The following is a 21107-nucleotide window of genomic DNA, read 5'->3' as shown; positions in this document are numbered from 1 at the left end:
TTTCCGCCGTCACCCTTCCAGGTGCCGGTTTGGGATTAGAATTTGGTTTTGAAGTTTCTCATGGGTGCTCCGTTTGAACCTTTGCACTCTTGTCCTTTGAGATTACTGTCCTTCAAGACTGTGTTCTTGGTTGCGGTTACTTCCGTTCTCAGAGTGAGTGAATTGCAGGCACTTTCATCAAAGCCACCCTTTACTGTGTTTCACAAGGACAGGGTTGTACTGCGAGTACGTCCCGCTTTTCTACCTAAGGTAGTCTCTCAATATCATTTGAGTCAAAAGGTAGTTCTTCCATCGATCTACCCTCCTCCTCATCCTGGTAAGGAAGAGGAGCGTCTCCATAGGTTGGATCCTAGAATAGCTCTTAGCTTTTACATTCCTAAGATATCCAGAGTCAGAGTGGACGATCAACTCTTTGTAGGATATGCTGGACACTGACCGGGCCAGGCTGTTACCAAACAGACCTTGTCCAGGTGGATTAGCCTTACCATTACGGAGTGTTACTGGTTGGCGGCTAAAGACCCTCCTGATGGGTTGAGAGCTCATTCCACTAGGGGCGTGGCTACTTCCACCGCCCTCCAGCGGGGTGTTCCTTTTAGGAATATGTCTGATGCCGCTACTTGGGCTTCAATCCATACATTTGTAAAACATTATTCCCTGGATACAATCCATGGTCAGGATATGGCCCTTGTGTAGGTGATTCTTTATTCTGCAATCTAATTGGGTACTTTCTTTTCCCTCCTCCATTTACTGGTACTGCTTTGGGAGTCTGTCAAAGATGTGGAATGCGTTGGAGGACACAATCCATTAGAAGAACAAGTTACTTACCAACTGGTAACGTTCTTTCAACTGGATGTTCCTCCAACGCATTCCACATCTTTGACATGTAATGTCCACAGCTGTGCACTTCGGAAACATTTTCGGCAGAGGGTGTCCTGCGTCGATGGCGTCGGGTCCATGTCCCTCGAAGGCCTCCGTCAAGGGCGAAGTCAGAGGATGTTATAAATAGAAAAAGTTTCCGAAGTGTACAGTTGTGGACATTACATGTCAAAGATGTGGAATGCGTTGGAGGAACATCCAGTCGAAAGAACGCTACCAGTTGGTAAGTAACTCAACACCACTTTTCCATGACATCTTTATGTTGGCTGGGGAACATTTTACTCATGTCTTGCTTTAAACTGCAAACACACGTGAAAAGATGTTTTGGTGTCAGTGTTTAAAACTCCTGTTTTTCATGTGAATGGGCCTTTTGAATTTCTTCTACCTTTGTGAATTAAAATGCTGCTTTTCCTTTTGTAATGGCAGGTTGGCCTTTTTCACATGGCCCTTCCTTGTGTTACTTGCAGAAACCCCACAGTAAGCCTTAACGGGCCTGTTTCCGTTGTGAAGGTATTGTTATAAATGCTGGAAAATTATTCTTTCAGTGGGCCCGATAGTTCTGTTGGTTTGGGGTATTTGATTACACCCCACATAGGGACACTCAATTCAGTACACAGGGGCATGGAGGTGCAGCTTTCTGTTCCTTTTTTTTAAGCTTAGGAAAGACAAAGTGGCGCTGCTTATACACCCCCTTTTCCCAGGGGTGGCTTCTGCAAATCCACTTAATCAGTATATATTGCAGATTTTCTTTTCTGACCCATACAGTGCTCAAGTTTTAGTTGGAGCATACCAACGAGCAAAGGTCTACCGATACCGTAGATCACCTGTGGCTGATCTATGGCAGGTATGAAGGATTTTAGCATTGCATGAGCTTGCTGGATTGTGGCGTGCATTATTGAATGATATAGGCTAAGGTAGATTCCTCAAGCTGATTCCTCAAGCTAGTAAGTCATGCATGATCATTTGGTGACGCAAAACATTTATTTTTAAGAAAACATCAATAGTCTGCAATGTATCAAGTGCTTTTATTTTGCAAAGAAAGCTCACAAGAGAAGATGAAGTCCACTAAATGAACAATATATTTTTGCAATACAAATTATAGTTAGCGAACATCACATGCGTCAAATGTTTTTATAACTTCCTCATGATACGCTGATTGCGCTCAGCGATCGATCAATCCCTGTACTTCAATTCCTGTGTGTCCTTATGTTACCCCAGCAAAACATTCTAAGGACGCACATGGTGTTCCGTTCGTGAGAAGATATGGATTCTTTTCACTTTCAAGAGCAACGCTTTTGCATCAGCACGTTTTCACATCATAATTTCCTCTCCTTCCCCTCGAAGCTCACTGTCTCCAGAGCACTGGACCTCTCTAGGCTGGACTACTGCAACATCCTCTTTCTAAATCTGCCTGCTTCCACTCTCTGCCCTCTGGAACTCATCCAGAACAGGACTGCAAGACTTGTCCTTGGCCTCAAGCCCAGGGATCGTATCTCTCCAGTACTGAAATCCCTGCACTGGCTCCCAGTGGCTGCGAGGATTAAGTTTAACACCCTCTGCATTGTCCACAAGTCCTTCTGGGGCCTGTGGCCTCAATACCTTCAACTCTTTCTTCCTAAATATCTTCCTTCTCAAGCTCTTCACTCATTCGCCTCCAACTCCCTCATGGTCAGTCGCTTCTCCAAGCAACGAGTTGGTGTTAGATCTCTTTCTTCGGCTGGGGCCTCCATCTGGAACAGACTCGCTGCCTCCCTGAAACTTGAGGAGACCCATCTCTGGTTTCTGGGAGCACCTCAAAACCTTCCTCTTTGGTTCTGCTTTCTCTCCTCCTCTCCCCTGCTGAACTCCTGGCTGAAACTGCACTGGTCACCTGGCCTCCCTCTGATCTCGGGCCCAGGTCCCCTACCCCGCCAGTTGATCACCTGCAATGCCTCCCAGGCAACCCCTGCACTTGGGGACCGTTTTCTGTATCCCTACAGTCCCCTACCAGCACTTACCACCAGCTGGCTGCCCATAGTTAGTGTGTGACTAGGGAGGTGGTGGTGTAGGTCTTAGCAGATTTGGTGAGAGTAGACCTAGTGCTGGTCCCACTAAACGTGGAGTGCGCTTAAATGGGATAAAAAGGGCTTCTGTGGAATAACAAAATGCCATTTATCAAGTGCACGGAAAACTTAGTGCAAATCTGTATTTAATACAATGTGATTAAAAAGAGTGCCCCTTCTCATCGGTCCTGGGGGAAGGGTGGACCATGATCTATGTGGGCTGTGCAGGTTCTGGATTACGGTGCCACAACACGTGTCATGCAGCCTATGGTGTAGGTGGCATGAAGGGCTATGGGTGTTTAAATGTGCAGAGCCATGCTGTTTAGAGATTCCTTACAGTGAGGGTAGGCCTACCTGTTTCTGTGCATGAAGCCGCGTGCAGTAAAGCTTACCTATTGTCAGTGCATTCAGCTGCCAAGGTCGTTGAAGCAGCAGTGTGACGTCTCGGATGTCGAGGATGGAAGTGTGTTAAGTGCAGGCCAGGGCCATGTTAAAGAACAGGGGCCCTGTGGTGGGGTGACTACCTAAATGCCTGTTTGGAGTTGATGCAGGCAGTCAGTAGGGCCAAAATGCAAGTCATGCAAGGTGACTACATAAATGCCTGTTTAGAGTTGATGCAGGCAGTCAGTTGGGCCAAAATGCAAGTTATGCAAGGTGTGGCGCATGATGATGATGTCAGCCCCTGTCAATCCAATTGGGTGTCAGCTGTCATGTAGTATAGAATCAGGCCTGTGTTACTTCATTCCCACATGATGTTCATGACAGGTATATGACATCAATGGTTTATATCAATTTACAAATGTAATTACTTTAAATAAAGATTTGACAGAAAATCAAAAAACAAATTGTTACACAGTGCAAATTCTTGTTTTTAGAAAATTGAAAGGATCTGTATGAAAGTCTGGCCAGATTCAAGGTGGATGTGGTTTCTCAGAGAGCATCTGCAGCCATATTGTATAAAACACGTTGCTGTAGACGGGTGTTCTGTCATAGGACATACAAACTGTCGCCGTATTTTACAGGAAATGCTTCCACTCTACAGTTATGTTCAAACCTTCTTTGACAGTTCGTAGTTTGTGGACCCATTTCTGTTCTAGTCTGGTCAGGGTTTTGTCAATGTCTCCACCTCTACGCGTGATGTTCACTTTCTGTAAGACACACCACTTTATATCCATGTTGGTGTGGTTCTTCTTAACATAGTGTTCCACTAGTGGTTTGTCCGGTACCTTGTTTTTTATACAAGACCGGTGCTCGCCAATTCGGGTCTTCACAGCTCTCATGGTTTTCCCAACGTATAGAAGTCCACATGGGCATTCAATGGTGTAAATAACTTGTTTGGTATTACAGTTTGTGTGATCCTGTAAGGTCCACAAGATCTCTTTGTGTGTGAATACTTTGGTTGTCTCGGTGAACTGGCAGGCCATGCATTTGCCACATCGGTAGTGTCCTTGGACAGGTGGTAAGTTCCACAGAGTAACGGGTTGTTTTGGAGTTTCAAGAAACGTATCGACCAGTGACTCTTTGTTGCGGTTTTTCTTGAAGGCAAAAAGGGGCACTTTTTGGAGGATCCAGTGTTCTTTATCAGTGGCCAGTGCTGCTTGATTGTCTTTTTATCAAATTGCTGAGGGGACTGTAGGTTGTCACGCATACCAGTCTGTCCAGTTCTTTTTTGGTGGTTTTGGTGAGGCAGATAGTACGGTCCGTGTTTGCTGCTCGTTTGCTTGCGTGTTTCACGGATTTCCTCGGGTAGCCTCTGTTGAGAAGGTAAGATCGTTGTCGCTGTCTTCCCTCTGCTCCCCCTCCTTTGCCTCGTCGCGCCTTGAAACACTTGTGTATAGGCGCGTTATAAATGCCATATCATATCATAAACGGTGACAGGTAGCTCTTTATTGCTGGTACCGCTAAATGGCAGATTGGTCCCGGGCGGTCGTTAGACATAACTTTTATCAAATAAGCACCGTTCATGATTATCCGCCAATGTTGATTGAAGAATTCATCCGACAGTAGCTGGAAACTATGGCATGCGCAGAACGGTAGAATATAGCTGTGTAGATAACTGAATAAAATATTATATTTTAATAGCCGTTCTGTAATCGAAAATATATCAAGTTACCTTATAATTCAGAACCGGATGAAACCTAATCATAAACGCAAACCACACAGAATGAACACAGACATGTCAACACAGGGGAGTAGGTCAGACCATGACATGCATGAAAGGTTAGCGCTGTGAATTAGTTATACCTCCCAATGGGAGAACCAGCGGGCCCTACCAGAAAATAAGGACAGAGATGTTTTCGGTTGAACCACAGACAGATGGCATTATAATGGGAGTAGTGAGAAAAGAGAACTAAGTGCCCATTGAAAAGGTTCTACCCCCAATGTTTATGTTCCATTCTATCAATGTCACAGTGAGTAACCGGTCCGAACAACAGATGGCAGAAATAGAAACTAAAGTTTTGTATGTCCCCTTTCAATATAGTAAATGTTATCAATTTTTTGTAGGTATTCGTTGTGTCTTTCGAACTGTTGCTGACTTTCGCCTAGGGCAAATAATACCAGCCTGTTTTCAGTGATTGAAGCCAGAGACGGGTGGGTTTCGATTTTGGGAAAGAATGCCACAACAACAAAAAAACACTGGAAAAGACGCTGCTTCGGGCAAGTGGTTCAGAAAACCAAGCCCACTTGCAAACAGTGATGTAAAATATGTGCTGCGACAGGAACATCAGAGCAATCCAGAAAATCATGCGTTGCTGTTACCTCTGGTCTCTGCTGTCATCGAAACCCCACCTCTCCCTCGTCCAGCACTGTTTCATGGCACAAAGTATACCCCTACTCCGAGTCTCCTATATGCCTAACACCCTTCATTACTATGTCCCTGTCCCACTCTTGAATCATTTGTTTGCTACTCACACTTCTGGCATACATTGTACGGCTCTTACTATAATTCATGCATGTCCGTTCTTGCTCCCTTGTGCACCTGAAGCAGCTCTGTCTACCATCATGTGAGACAGGGTGACATTGGGTGCTCATACTAAATATGTCTCCCGTGTGTTCATTCTCATGTCAATTTGCCACACAAAGCACACAGTGAACATTTGTACCACGCATTCTACAACAAAATTCTATTTCAAAGCGCCACAAGGCGGAATGGGAATGCAGGTTGGGGAAAAATAATTCCAAAACGGTAAGTTATCTTCCTGCTCTGACTATGACTTGTGCCAATCGGCCGTGCTAGTGCATAAGGGAGAAGTGCTGGTGACGAGGATGGAAGGAGGAGCCTATGGGTGTACAAGTGCTGGAGGTGGGCCAGTGAGGTTAAGTGCTAAGGGGAGCCAAGGAGGAGAACATCATGATAAGTGCTTGTATGGACAGCTCTCGAGGGTGGTATGTGTAGCGATCAAGCGGGGGGTACACAGTGCAGTACAGTGTTGGTCTAGGGTGGATGGTGCTAGTATTGACTCGGAGGTTGGGCCAGGGAGCCTGTGGGATTCATGGTGATCAGCACGGCAGTGGTGTCCTTACTGGTGAAGGGAAAGAGGTATAGAAGGGTAGAGTTTTTACCAGTTTGCGGAACTGAAGCGGGTCCTCCAGAAATCTGCAGAGGAGAGAGACCTGCCACCCGCTCTGAGATTGGAGAAGTATTTAACTGTCATGGAGTTGGAATTAGAGGAGCATACGTCTGTATCCAAGTAGTATTTAGGGAAGGAAAGTAGGAGATTGCGTGGTCTCAGGCCCCAGAACGGTTTATGATTGATGCTGATGATCTTGAATTTGATCCTTGTAGCCAGCGGGAGCCAATGGATAGATTTTAGGGCTGCAACAACATCCTTTTTACCCCTTTACATTATCCTTTCAGCAAACTTATAGTGTCGACGGAACGCACCTCCACTTCTTCAGAATTAAAAACATATCCCTTTTTGGAACGACTTATTGCGTCTTCTAAGGGGAGGCCATGAGCGCAGTGCCATGGATTGCATCTGTGCAGGGATTTTGGGTCTACAACAGGGTTTGACAGACACCAAGCCTGCAGACGAGGCATTCGAAATAAGAGTGAGTCAGATTGTGAACGATGGTATCCGGCACTCATTCAGGAAACAAAATGGCCACTCCACACAGACATTTTAAAAACCACTAGAGAATCTGAAAACCATATGTCTTTATAAAATAAAAACAACAACTTTTTCTTGATTTAGAAATGAAGGCACATACTTCAAATAATCACATTGACATTTTAGGTTTTAATTAATCACATTTACATTTTTGGTTTTAATATGTATACAATCAAAAAATAGTCATAGGTGCCCCGCTGCGAAAACAAACACAACTAAATGACCTGTTCTTTGGGAAAGTACCCACTCGAGATCCGCAGCCACACTTAAGCTCACTGTACCTTTCACAGAAGGGAAATACCCCTTTGCATATCAGTTGTTGTCCCACCCACATGGGCAGTCCAGCACAAGAGTACCAAGAGCAACCCCAGACACGTGTCTTCAGACAAAGACTGATGTGCAAATGGATATTTCCCATCCGTGAAAGATACAGTGAGCTAAAGTGTGGCTGCAGACTCTCGAATGGGAACCTTCCCAACGAACAGGTCTCTCACAGGGACGCCCATGACTAAATTTTGATTAATATGTATACATATTACTTTTACGTCCTGTCCCCTTTCCTCCATACTGCATAGGCGTCCCGTCCTAGGGACGGGAGACAGAACCTTTTAAATTTAGAGGCGCGCGCGGGTGCGGCCCTGGACGCATGCGCTTCCTGACTCCGCCCTCCTGCGCCACACCTCTGTCCCCTTTTCCGCATCGACGGGAACGGGCTCAATTCACCAGCGCTCCTGGGTTTGGCTTCGGCCATGTAATTCCAGGCACGGATACATCTTCTGTCTTTTTGTCTTTTTTCATTTAGGTACTCGGTCCTAAGGCGTCACGCTCCTCCCCGGCGCATGTCGACTTCAACAGGGTTCAGCAGGTGACCATCCTGCAAAGGGCTCTTTCCTACTTCAGACCCCCACTCCCTCTGCCTACGTTGACCTTGGACCTGCCAAAACTGGCAGGCTTGTAACGCGTGCAACACGCTTCCTTCGAGGTCTCTGAAGAATAGACTAGCCAGGTGGAGGGAGCTCTTCCAGAGATCGCCTCCAGAGTACCTGAAGGACTTCGTCAAACATCAATCCAGGCCCAAGGTAGGTCCTCTCTTTTCCAGCACACCCCGCAAGGGAGACTCCTTCCCAAGGACTCGCCCGAGCGGGAGGAACCTCTCAGGTTCTCATACCAGCACAAGTACCGAGGCTATTACAGCTACCGGCCCACAGGCCGAGGGGTCAGTAGAACCTCCCAGTGACAGTGTTGATGGACCGGAAGGTTCTTCTACTGTGTCTTCACCCGAGGGGCCACACCCTTATACCAGCAACTTGTCTGAGGGGGCGCCTATACGCGCCACTACCGGCAACTCCGCCGAGGGCGAAACGCCTACCAGGTCTCGACCTGAGGTGCATGGTAGGCCTCATGATCCACACTCAAGAGTCCTAGATGAGGCTGGGCCCAGTGAGCCAAGCGACACGACCGTGGTACGTGGAAGGCAGCTCGACAAGATGGATGACGCACCAGATGATAGGGGCACCCGCCCGATACCGCACCATGCAAGGGAGCAGGTGGAGGAGTGAGTGTCAAGGTGGGACTGGTGTCAACCAGGTACATGGCCTACAGCCTATCCATCTTTTGCGTAGGGCAGGTTCCCGCTGCGTCCATATGGGCAGGGCATGCAACGGCCCCAGCTGCCGCTCGCTACCTTATCAAATCACCTACCACCCCTCCGGCCTGTGAGGACAGGTTCTTTGAAAGATTTCTCAGGCTTATGAAATCTCCTCGGATGGGGGTCATCCTCAGGGACGCCATCAGGGACGTCCTCCCTCTGATGGATCCAGCGCTGCAGGCCCCAGCACAACCTCCGTAGCCTGCACCGGCTCCCCAGCCGATTGCGCAGGCGGTTCGTACCAGCCTCCACTGCAGCCTCCACACCCCAGCCGTCGGCATCCAGCACCCCTCCACCGATCCTGGACCAACCGGACCCCCAGGTGGACACAGATGAGGAGGAGGATCCTGACACACCATCGTCAGCCAAGGCCTTCCACGAACATCTTGCAGGGCTGGCAGAATACTTGGGCCTTCCTCAACCCAAAGTTGAACAACCAGCAGAGGGGGTGCTTACCGAGGTCCTCACACTACGCTCCGAGTTAGAAGGACGTAGTCGCCTTGGTTAAAAAGGGGTGGCTCAAGCCCCACTCGGTCAGTCGACACCTGGAAGCCAAGTACAGGCAAATGGAGGGGGCTACACTCTTGCTGTCGGCCCATCCTCAGCCACACTCTTCGGTGATTGCTGCGGCATCACTATACTCAATGCCTCAGTCGTCCTCGGCCTTCTTGTCTGCGGCACTACTAGGCAAGGAGAGAAGATCTTGGAGGCATATTGGAAGAAGCTGTATTCCAACGCTTCACTGCATCTTCGTCAAGCCAACTCGGATGCCATGCTGGCAGCCGTTAACCAGAGGCTTTGGTGGGAAATTGCGGATTTCCTCCCAGAGCTTCCGGAGCAGAGCCAATAACGATTCAAGGCAGGACTGGCAGAGGCCAAGATGGTGGCACAAGACATCATGGAGTCCACCGTGACCCACATTGACACCTCTGGCCAGGCCATTTGCATTGCCACGGACATGAGAAGAACAGCCTGGCTCTGTGCTACTAAGTTCAACCCGGATGTCCAGGAATGTATTTTGGACCTGCCGTTTGAAGGGGGTGACCTCTTTCACTCCTCCATGGATGAGGAGCTGGATAAAAAGCAGAACAGCTCACAAACGACAAAGTCTTTGTCCATCCTCACAAAGGCAACACCCAAAACGTACACCCAGTCACAGTAGCGCTCGGACAAGGGGCGTACATGTGGAGGGTTCTGCGGCTTCCAAGAGAGGAGCTCTTGGCAGCCGGACCGTTTGCCGACACAACATCGGCGCAAGCAACAAAAAAGGGGGGACTATGGCCTTTTTCCAGCCCCCCTCCTCCGCAACAGCCTCAGAGGGAAAGAAGGTATGACACGCCCCCTCAGGTCCATGTGTCTCCAGTGGGGGGCAGGCTTGCTCTCCACGCACACTTCTGGCGCCAGAATTTCACAGACCCTGGATCCTCTCTGTAGTTTCCATGAGGTACCGTCTACCTATCCCTGCCTCTCCTCCCTCCTCCCCTCCACTCCCACAGGTTGAGAAAGCAACTCTTTTGGTGGAGATCCGGTCGCTCGTCGAGAGCCAGGCAGTGTAGGAAGTCCCAGCTTCCCAGAGAGGATTGGGCTTTTACTCCAGGATGTTTGCCACGTAGAAAACGAACTAGGCGGCCTGAGAGTTGTACTGTACCTATCCACCCTCAACCTCTCCCTACCGTTACACTAATTGAAGATGGTTACGCCAGCGCTCATAGCAGAGACATTGTGCAAGGGAGACTGGATGTGCTCCCTCGATCTGAAGGACGCGTACCTATATGTCCCGAATTTGCAGCCTAATCGTTCTTTTATACGATTCAGAATCTTGGGCTACCATTTCCAATACAAGGTGCTTCCCTTCGGCCTCAATTCGGCCCCCATGGTCTTTACCAGACTAATGAATACAGTGGCGGCCCTCCTCAGGGCACAGGGCCACCACAGCTACCCGTACCTCGACGACTGGCTCGTCCGGACGACATCTCCCGAAGCGGTGCACCACACTTCCCATGCTCTTATGATCACACTCCACGATCTGTGCTTTTCGCTTAATCTCAAGAAGTCACAGCTGCAGCCTGCACAGAGGCTGACTATCCTGGGGCTCATCTGGGACACAGACTCCAAGTGAGTGTTCCCCTCGGAGGACAAGATCACAGCCATCAGGAGGGCCACCACTCACTTCCTCAGCAGAGAAGTGACGTCGGCATGGTGGTACCAGTACTTACTGGGTCTCATGGCAATGGTCCTCTAGGCCGCCCCCCACATAAGACTCAGGATGAGGAGGATAAAGCTGCACTTCGCAGCATCATGGAACCAGGAGTGGGGATCTCAGGCAGAGATTATCCTCGTTCCTCCCTCTCTCCACCCGGACCGCACATGGTGGTCCAGGGACTGCAATCTGCGGACAGGCCAGCCCTTCCGGCAGCCGACCCCGCAGGTCATCATCACTACGGACTCCTCTCTCGAGGGCTGGGTGGGGGGACACTCTAGGCGACCACAGCATCCCCAGGCTCTGGGCCCGGCAAGAGAAGGAGTCCCACATCAATTGGCTGTAACTGAAGGCCATCTTGCTAGCGCTCAGGGCCTTCCTTCCGGTTATTGAGGGCAAGGTCGTCCTCATCCAGATGGGAGGTAGCGCCATGGCTCATGCCGTTAAATTACCGGCACCGCCTTGGCGGTAAGGGGATTTACCGCCCCATTCCAAGGTTGGAGGGGCGGTAAATCCCCCTTCCACCATTGCCCTTCCCCATTCCCATTTCTGCCCCATAGGGCTCTATGGGAATGGGGAAGGCGCTAATTACGGCACCGCAATTTTGCGGTGCCGTAATTAGCTCCGAGGTCCCTTAGCGGGTTGGATTTTAACGCCTGCAAAAAGCAGGCGTTAAATCCCCCAACCCGCAAAGGGACCTCGTAGTAAGGCGGTAAGGATTTACCGGTACCGGTATTTTACCGGTACCGGTAAATCCTTACCGCCATCCGTGTAATGAGGCCCTATAAGTTTAAGGAAAACGCATGGTAAAACAAATTGTATGCTGGCACTAACGATAATAATGTGCTTTATGAGCGTGGTGCACCAATATCGACAGCCCTAATATTATGGTGGGTAGAAACAATACACCCATTAGAAATGTTTTTACCAATAATTGATATATCCACTACTGAAAGCGCGGTTCAGGTGATCACTTATACCCTACCCCCCAATGGAAGAAAAACACAGGGAAGGTTTTGGAAATAACACCATACTACAGATAATGAACATGACACATGCAATCCTGAATAAAACAAACTGCTGGGTATGTGCTCATTTACCACAGCATGCCAGAAAAGGAATAGGATGGTATGTGCAGCCATTACCATTAAGTTCTGCATCTTTAGGTGCAATGTTCTATGGGAAATGGAATGAGAGTAATACGGGTCAATTAGACAGAACCAACATGAATGAGTTTGAGGAGATAATAATGAAGCCTGTGGGTTGTTCCATTTTCCATAAAGCACAAGTAATAGCCCCAGAGCCCACGAGGAAAAGTACACGGAAGATAACACGACAAAATAGACGAGATAGATTGTCCCCGCCAGAAAAAACATCTGTAATGACGTTTCGTGTAAGAACAGAAGGGGTCAAAGATGCAATTCCCCCATCTTACACGGTGAATTACAGCCCAAGAACTGTCCCTTTTTGTCTAAAAAAGAAAGGCTCTTTTTCAGTCAGAACATATACTGGTTGTATGAATACAGTGGTACTAAAATGGGAAATAGAACCAGTATACGTAGGTGATCCAGTTTATTTTATATGTGGAGAGAAAGCATACCCTTGTTTGCCCAGAAACTGGGGTGGTACATGTTACCTAGGGCTACTGTTCCCAGGAGTATTCCTCTTAGAAACAGCAGACATGGCCAGATTATCCAGAACTAGATTCAAGAGGACTACGAAGGTGTTTTAATAGCAACTGATGTAGCGAAATCGTTAATTCCATTCTTAGGACAGATAGTGAACTCCTATAATATAAGGCAACTGTCCAGAATCCTAAAGAATACAATAAACACAACAACAGATATATTATTTAACATGACGTTGGAAGAAAGAGGAATAAGGTTAATGACGCTGCAAAATAGAATGGCTCTCGATGTGATCCTGGTTGATCGTGGGGGAATTTGCAAAATAGTGGGATCAGCATGTTGCGTTTATGTCGATGACTATTCCCCCATGATCTTTGAAGCAATAAAGAAAATGCATGTTCTAAGCTCTGAACTCCCCACGGGAGAAGGGAGCTGCGGAATAGGATCTTGGTTTTGGGGAATACTACGATCTTGGGGATGGAAGTTGATCTCAATATTAGTAGTGGTGTTCGGAATATTCCTAACGTGCTGTTGTTGTATACATTGTTTACCCATAGTTTGCGCAGAGGTAACTGAGGGATGTACGGAAGGATGCATGCATATGATAACAAAGAAAAAACAACCTCATGATCGAACTAGCCCAGACCCAAATGAGATGAGAGCAGTGAACAAGTTGATGGCAATAGATATTGATGAAGACAGTGATGTCCACGATAGCATGCAAGACTCAGACATAAGTACTTCAGATTCATCATCACTAGAGGAGGTTTCAATAAATAGATGAGACGTTTGGCATACGGCCAAAGGAGGGTTTGTCAGCCTAGAAATACGGATAGCTCTACTTTGAGACTGCAAACGCATTTTGGTGGCCGTGGACCAACCGTCTCATGCACGATACAACAAAATATAGGTTTTCGAGTTTGCCAATGAACGGCCATTTTGATGTAACAATAATCGCCATTTTGTTTTCTAACCATTGCTCATTGCTTTCTGTTCCTATTGCTTCGCAGTATATTTTCCGCTTACACTGCTCGACTGTGGAACATTGTTGTCTCTATGTGAAAAGGACAAGGCCGCAGGGCTGTGAGGATAACAAGAGTTCACTGAAACACAAACGTAGGCAGCGCCAGGAAGAATGCCCGGCTCCCTCCCGAATGTAGCCTTGAAGCAGAGCTGTAGGGCATTTAATCATTTCACAGCTGCCAGCCAGTCTCGTTATATGGTAGAATATGTTAGAATAATACCGCTAAAGGCTTGAATTATGCTGTTCTAACGGCCCCCCTTTGCTGAGCCCGCTAGAGCATGTCGGCTCCCAGGACGCGAATAGCACCTGATAAATAGCAAGGTCCGGAATGCAACTCCCCCCCCCCGTATGTAGTTCGCTTCCAAGAACAGAAGCGCTATGTTCTATTCAATAGCCGAAAGATGCCTTCGCACTCACAAATTGCAAATTGTTACTAGAATAGATGTTTGAAGGTGTCATAGTGGTCGGAGATGTCCATCATCACACCAAGTTCAAAGAAACCCAATAAAGGGGGGGGGGGTGTTAACCATGTCATAGCTGATTGTTTGATATGCATTTCGTATATATGTAACTGATGTACGTAATTCACTCTCTTGCGTCCTTCGAGGTCTAGAATACACGTCGCGCGGCGTGAGACCGAGTTGGCCAACTGAGACTTTTGCTTTGCAATAAAAACCTAGCTTTGGGAATACAACCTCGTGTCTGGCGTCTCTATCGTGTGTGGTGACCCGCCTTGTTTCCATATACGTCAGGGTCCCCTAATGCCCCCTTTCACCCCTAGGGGGATGGATGTGGACAGGGCGAGCGCTAAAGGCCAGGAACACTGCTCAAGGGACACAAAGTTATGTTGATTGCAGGGATGAGGTCTTGAAGAGGGGAATCTTAAGACACCAGGTCTGGGGAGGCCAAGTGAACAATCTTCACCGTGCAGAAGATCCCTTTGAGGTGTACATGGTGTTTGGCACCTTAAGCGATCCTATCCACCCAGCCCCCTTGCGAGCGCACAGCCACAGGTGCAAACTGCCATTGATACTGAAGGGGGGATGGATGTGGAAGAGGCTAGCGCAAAAGGTACGAAACACTGTTCAAGGGACACAAAGTTTTGTTGATTGCAGGGACGGGGTCTTGAAGAGGGGAGTCTGGAGACATCAGGTCTGGGGATGCCATCTGAACAATGGTCAATGTGCAGAAGATCCCTTTGAGGTGTATATGGTGTTTGGCTCCTTGAGCGTTCCCATCCACCCAACCCCCTTGGTAGCGCACGGTCATAGGTATGAACTGACATTGATAGTGGAGGGGGGATAGATGGGCATGAGGTGAACCCAAAATGCCCAGAACACTGCTCAAGGGACACAAATTTACGTTGATTCAGGGACGGGGTCTTGAAAGGCGACTCTGGAGATACCAGGTCTAGGGAGGCCATGTGAACAATGGTCACCGCGTGGAAGATCCCTTTGAGGTGCAAATGGTGTTCGGCAACTTGAGTGTTCCCCCCACCCATCTCCCTAGGGGGATGGATGTGGACGAGGCGAGCGCTAAAGGCCCGGAACACTGCTCAAGGGACACAAAGTAATGTTGATTGCAGGGACGGGGTCTTGAAGAGGGGAGTCTGGAGACACCAGGTCTGGGGAGGCCATGTGAACAATGTTCACCGTGCAGAAGATCCTGTTGAGATGTACATGGTGTTTGGCACCTTGAGCGTTCCTATCCACCCAGCCCCATTGCGAGCGCACGGCTACAGGTGCGAACTGCCATTGATACTGAAGGGGGATGGATGTGGGCGAGGAAAGCGCATAAGGTCCGAAACACTGCTCAAGGGACACAAAGTTATGTTGATTGCAAGGACAGGGCCTTGAAGAGGGAAGTCTGGAGACACCAGGGGACTCATTACAAGATTTGCGGAATGGGTTAACGGGCTCCGCTAATGGAGGCGGACACGTTAAACCCATTACGCAAAATTACGAGGTCCCCTTGCGGGACCCGGGAGCTAACAACGGGTCGGTCGTAATCGGCCCGTTGTTAGCTCCCTGCACCCATTCCCATTGAGCCCTATCGGGGCTCAGATGGGAATGGGGAAGGTCCGGGCCGGGTTCCCTGTAGGGGGAATTACCGGGCCCTCCAAACTCAGAATGGCCCGGTAATTCCCCATTCAGGGAACCCGGACCCCGTTTTGGTGGCAGCAATACCGCCAAAGCCGTAATGAGGCCCCAGGTCTGGGGAGGCCATGGCAACAATGGTCCCTGTGCGGAAGAACCCTTTGTGGTGCACATGGTGTTCGGCAACTTGAGTGTTCCCACCCACCCAGGCCCCTTGCGAGCGCACAGCCACAGTTGTGAACAGCCATTGATACTGGGGAGGGAGGAGGATGGATGTGGACGAGGCGAGCGCAAAAGGGCACCAACCATTCTTTCATGACACTCATAGAGGATTGGGCGTGTTCTTGACTCACTAAACAATTCAAACAACTATTCATATTAACTCATTTGTATTTTATTTAGTTACGTTTGGTGATGTTGATGGCACAAACAAACTACAAATTGGTTACAGCACAGTGTTTAAAAGTGTCCCTGGGGAATTTTGCACAAATTACTCGAACGACACAGGCAGGTATAACTTGTCGAACATGGAATCCAAGCATCCCATGGATCCACCATGCAAAGGCACGATAGACCACCAGCCTGTACCACCTTTGTTAGAGAAAAACTGAAATATTTTACTTGAATGAACCAGATAAGTGTACTCAATTACTTGAAAATGCACCCTAAATTCGATGGCATAGTTGCCCTTAAAAAAGTAGCTTTCAGAAAAAATGGACTTGTGCTTTGAAGTATCAACAAATTATTTGAATACCCATTCAAGCCAGAACAGTTTGGGCCGTAGGGAAATATCGTTTTTAAGTCGAAAGTGAAAGATACGTTTGTTTGGAAGTTAAATCTAGCGATGATCACTCTGGTTTGCAACAAGTACGAGAAATGTATTTACGGACTAAATTCATTCGTTAGTGATCGTTCGAAGTTACAACAATGTAGGAGAAAAACATGAAATGTTAATCATCTCAGAGGTCAAACTTACATCAGATCTAGAGTATACTTACTCGTTACTTGGATTCCGAGGGCAAACTTTTGCGCAAAGTTCGTGCATAAGCACTATCATCATCCGCATCATGGACCTTGTGACGCAGGCTGCCCTGAGGTCATGCAGCTCGGTAACGCATAGCAGTGGTGTGTTGTCTTCGGCTATGTAGGCCAAGAATCCAGAGTTTTCTTGGCAGCATCAGTTCTCCACCTTGTTTGGCATGACCTTGCAACGATTGCAGGAACACCAGGTTGAAACGTCTTCCATGCGGCTAGGCTCAGGCTCCGGTGATTCATCGTCCCAACTCTCGTCAGACTCCCCATCGTTTGTACTTCATTCTCTTTCTCTTTCAATGAGTTCCTCTATTCCGGCTCGTACTGGTAGGGCTGTAGTGTTGCCATAGTTCCTGAAAATTGAATAAGTACAAAATCCACAGTCAGAAAAATGTAAATGTATTTGTTTGTATGCAGCAACTACTGTTAGAAGGAGAAGATAATACATTGCAATGTTTCAAATACCCATAGAGCAAATACATGAACAATCGGCACAAACTATGACATTTCGCAATCACACATGTTAAAGTATACATTAAATAAGGTTTGTTGAAGACATTGGTACATAATATGAGAAATATTAAAATAAAAGGCAAGTACTGAGTTAAATCATTTCTGCTAGTGTAAGTACCTGGGGCGTCCACTAGGAAGATAGCTGAACAGAGCAGAAATCCGTCACAAGCGATTTAAACTAAATACAGTGAGACAAATGAAAAAGCAGCTACAATGTTTTCTGCTCAGAAAGGGTCAGTCTAAACTTGTCGAGGAAAGAGGTGTCCTGGAATTTCCATGGAGTCACGTCAATAGCTTGCGCACAGAGAATGTTGACACGAGATGTGCATTGGCGTTGTGAAAAGGGGCGTACGCGTCTAGTGATGTCAGTTTGCGGGGCAGGCGATCTGTATTCTTGCTGCAAGGGCACTTGAATTTACGGCGATGCATCAACGGATAAGATTAGCACAAGATGGCGGCGACTCAACCCATTGTTTTTTTTAGAATGTGTAAAAGTGAGTAAAACTAAGGTAAGATGCATAGGACATTTTTTTAAGATCGCTTACAGTATGCTTGAAAATACATGCCCGAAGTTCCAAGAACCTTATTGTTTGCCAGACAGCAATGTTTAATTTACATGGCTTCTGAATGTGACGCGTTGGAAATTGTGGTTCAATTTAACATCCTCAGCTTCTTACTCAATAAATCGATATCTCAGAAAAATGTATTGTTTTAATCAAATATTATCTCGTCAAATCTTTTTTTTTTTTATTCCCTAATTTTTACAACAGAGTGCAGGGGAGGGAAACGTCCAATAAGACTATCCATTCGTACGAATGGTACACAAGGCTAAAAAAGGCCTATACCATTCGTACGAATGGGAAAATACAGAACATGAGGAGCAGGGGTTGCGGGGCTGTCCCCCGCTCCCCATGTTCAGCATTTTCAGATTTGGGGCTGCAGGGGTGTCCCCAACATAGGGGACACCCCCTATGTAAAAAAAAGTTTTTACAAAAAAGAAATTACCTGTGGCTCCGGTTCCCAAGCACGTAAGTGAAGGGTACCGGCATCGCAGAGGGATGTTCGAGACGGCGACACACAAGGAGATGTGCCGCCCAGAGGTAAGTAGGGGCTTGGGGGCAAGGGCAAAGTCTGAAATGTTGGAGATGGTGACACACAAGAAGGTGTGCCGCCCAGAGGTAAGTAGGGGGTTTGGGGGTAAGGGAAAAGTCTGAAATGTTCAGGGGAGAGAAGACCGAAAGTTATATTCAGAAAAATAACTTTCTCTCTTTCCTCCCTCGAACATTTCAGCTACAGTCTTACAACCCAAATCCCGGGAGAATACACTCCCCTGTTCCCCACATTCCTCCTCTTCCTCCTACCCCACCCTAACCAATATCGCCTGACCCCAACCCTCCATCTACCTTTCGGAGGTAAAGAAATGCGCCCAAAAATTGAGAAAGCAATTCCACCAGTTGGGATCGACCAAAATCCAGAAAAAGCTTCGAATGTGTAAGTAAAGCTCTGCCAGCAATGTGGCCCATTGTTTTTGTCAATAATATTCATGATGAAAGTGGCTATGTTATCTGCCTTTTTACATGCATGAGATTCAGCCTCCCTCCCTTTATTGGGCACAGATTTGGCCTGTAAGAGCAAACGTGGATGAAGATTATTTTGGATGGAGGCATTGGGTTTGCTTCCTAAAACCCCTGTAATGGAAAAAGTAAAATCGTACCCTCCATTTAAGTACTACTCTGTTCCATGTTTGTGAAAGCTCAGCCACGTGCAGCTGCCATGTTAAATTGTGACTTACTGTCTATAACCGCATCATCCTTATGTCGTTGTGCGCATGTAAACTGAAATTTACTCCAGTTTCGATGCGAGAAGCAGCTCGCTTCGTAGTCTTCTCGCTTCATAGTATTTCCTGTTTGGCACAACAAGCATGTTTTAGATCACAGCCTTGCCAGGAATGATGGCTTCAGCACATAGAATTAGCAACAGTATGGGCACCATGCACTGCCTTAGCCGTGTGACAAACGTAGTCATAGTAGAAAACACTGACTTGCCAGAAATGTATCTGAGAATGTCTGCTGCTTGTTCCAAAGTTTACTCATCAAGGTGTGAGAACACTTGACCCTTATAGATCATATTATGAGAATCATGAAACCCCCTGAAACATTGTATATTGTTGTCATTTTAAGATGCATGACCCATATCCTGCCATAGAAGACCAGTGTACGTTGCCCTTCGATAGAAGACCAGTGTACGTTGAGAGTGTATAAACCACATAAAGCAGAGAAGGAGGGGTTGCTGCAACGTATTCTGTTTGACCATTGGTTTTGTGTCCTGTCTTGTGGATTGTTTGCATGCTGCTTTGCTGAGCATGGCTTGCTTCTCTGTCTGCCTCACCGATACCCAGTACCTCACTGGAGGTCAAGGGCTCCTGTAGGTGTTTGTCAACCTCAACAGTGTTGGGATGAAAGAGAGTAAATACTTGTTTTGTTCCTGAGGCCCTGTATTGGGACTGAGCATCCTGAGTGTCAGAACAGCCAAGATCCTGCTTTTCGCCAGCAAACCGCTTCCAGACATCTTTGTATCCCGCCCGACACCGTTCAAACTAACAAGAACTGCCGGTGCTACTTTTGCCATTCTCTTGATCATTGAATCGCTGTCGCATATTCAACTCTGTTTGCAGCCACACCGTGCCAGTTGAGCGCGTTGCTGCCTTAAATCGAACCAGATGCTTACCGCTTCTTCACCCTAAACTCGAACATCGAACTGACCTTGGCAGCCTAATCATCTCCCTTCTACTCCCTTTCCCTCCCTTACCCTCTAATCTCATCTTGCCTCCAACACAGTCCTACTCTAAGCTCATCTTGCCCCCAACACACTATTTTTCTATGCACTACTTCTCTGTCTTGATTCCCACACCCTTCTGCCAGCTTCTTCCCTCTTTGTAGAGGCCTGGCCATTCCTTTCTTGACCTCCCCAACACATTTTCTCTCAGATTAGCTGGACTGTGGGGTGGTTCTCCTGTCAAGTGGAAGCCTTTCTCACACTCAACAATCCCTTCTGACTACTCTCCTCATGCCTCGATAATAATTTCATTTCTCTGTGCCCTCCTCTTTTCCCTTCTCTCCTCAACACTGTACTGGTTCCTTACTCTGATCACCCTTTCCACCTCCTTCCTTTGCCACATGCTTGTTCCTTCTACTATTCAGCACATTTTCCTCTCCTTCCTTCCGGGTCCTCCCCTATACACTGTATGAGATAGCTTTTACACAAATGATTTGAATATTTGAATTTGCGGGCAGTTCTCCAACCATGTTGTGAGCTCCTCCCCTTTCTTCTGTGGCTCTGGCAATGGTACTCATATCTGGTGCTGGTTCCATTTTGAATTTAGTATCTTTGTATGCTTTTCTGAGTTTGTGAGACATGCCACTTGCAAAAACATTTTCCTGTGTGCTGTCTTTGAAGCAGTTGGCAGTACGGGTTCTGCCTGTGAGGCATGCTGCTCCACATATTGGTTTGTAGGTCTTCCTTCCGCCTAGGATTTGTCTGTATATTTCTTATACCCTTAAAGGGACATATCTTGTTGGTGTGGACAAGTGACAAGCCCTTGCCATGCTAGCAAGGATGCCTGGCGTAAACCAGTGAGTTCTTCTCACGTTATCCCCCGGGTGCCAAAGCTTGCATCATTTAGCGGGTGGCAAAGGCACCTCTCGCTATCCCATCACAGCTAAGCAAGGAACTTTGTTACAGTCCACATTTCTGAAAATGATTTACCACATTTGTGTTAATGGTCAGCAGACACCATAATGATTAGTCTATACTCAATTTCTTATACTGTATAATAAGTAAGACTGTAATAAGCTCTCTAAATTGTTCAGCATGCTATATGATTGAGTTAGCAGTTCCCACAGCATGTCATAATTACATGAGATTTCAAGTACAATG

The 21107-nt window shown here is 47.4% G+C and overlaps 1 protein-coding gene across 1 annotated transcript in view; it reads left to right on the top strand.

Annotated features, from left to right (window-relative positions):
• The window catches only part of DMRTB1 (DMRT like family B with proline rich C-terminal 1), a 274906-nt gene that overhangs the window by 114002 nt on the left and 139797 nt on the right, over positions 1 to 21107 (top strand). The gene's annotated exons all lie outside the window — the stretch shown is intronic.

The sequence above is a fragment of the Ambystoma mexicanum genome, chromosome 1q (genome assembly GCF_040938575.1).
Source record: "Ambystoma mexicanum isolate Mex_15411 chromosome 1q, UKY_AmexF1_1, whole genome shotgun sequence".
Classification (NCBI taxonomy): Eukaryota; Metazoa; Chordata; class Amphibia; order Caudata; family Ambystomatidae; genus Ambystoma; species Ambystoma mexicanum.
The sequence above is the reverse complement of the archived record's forward strand: the minus strand, read 5'-3'. Positions and strand labels throughout refer to the sequence as shown.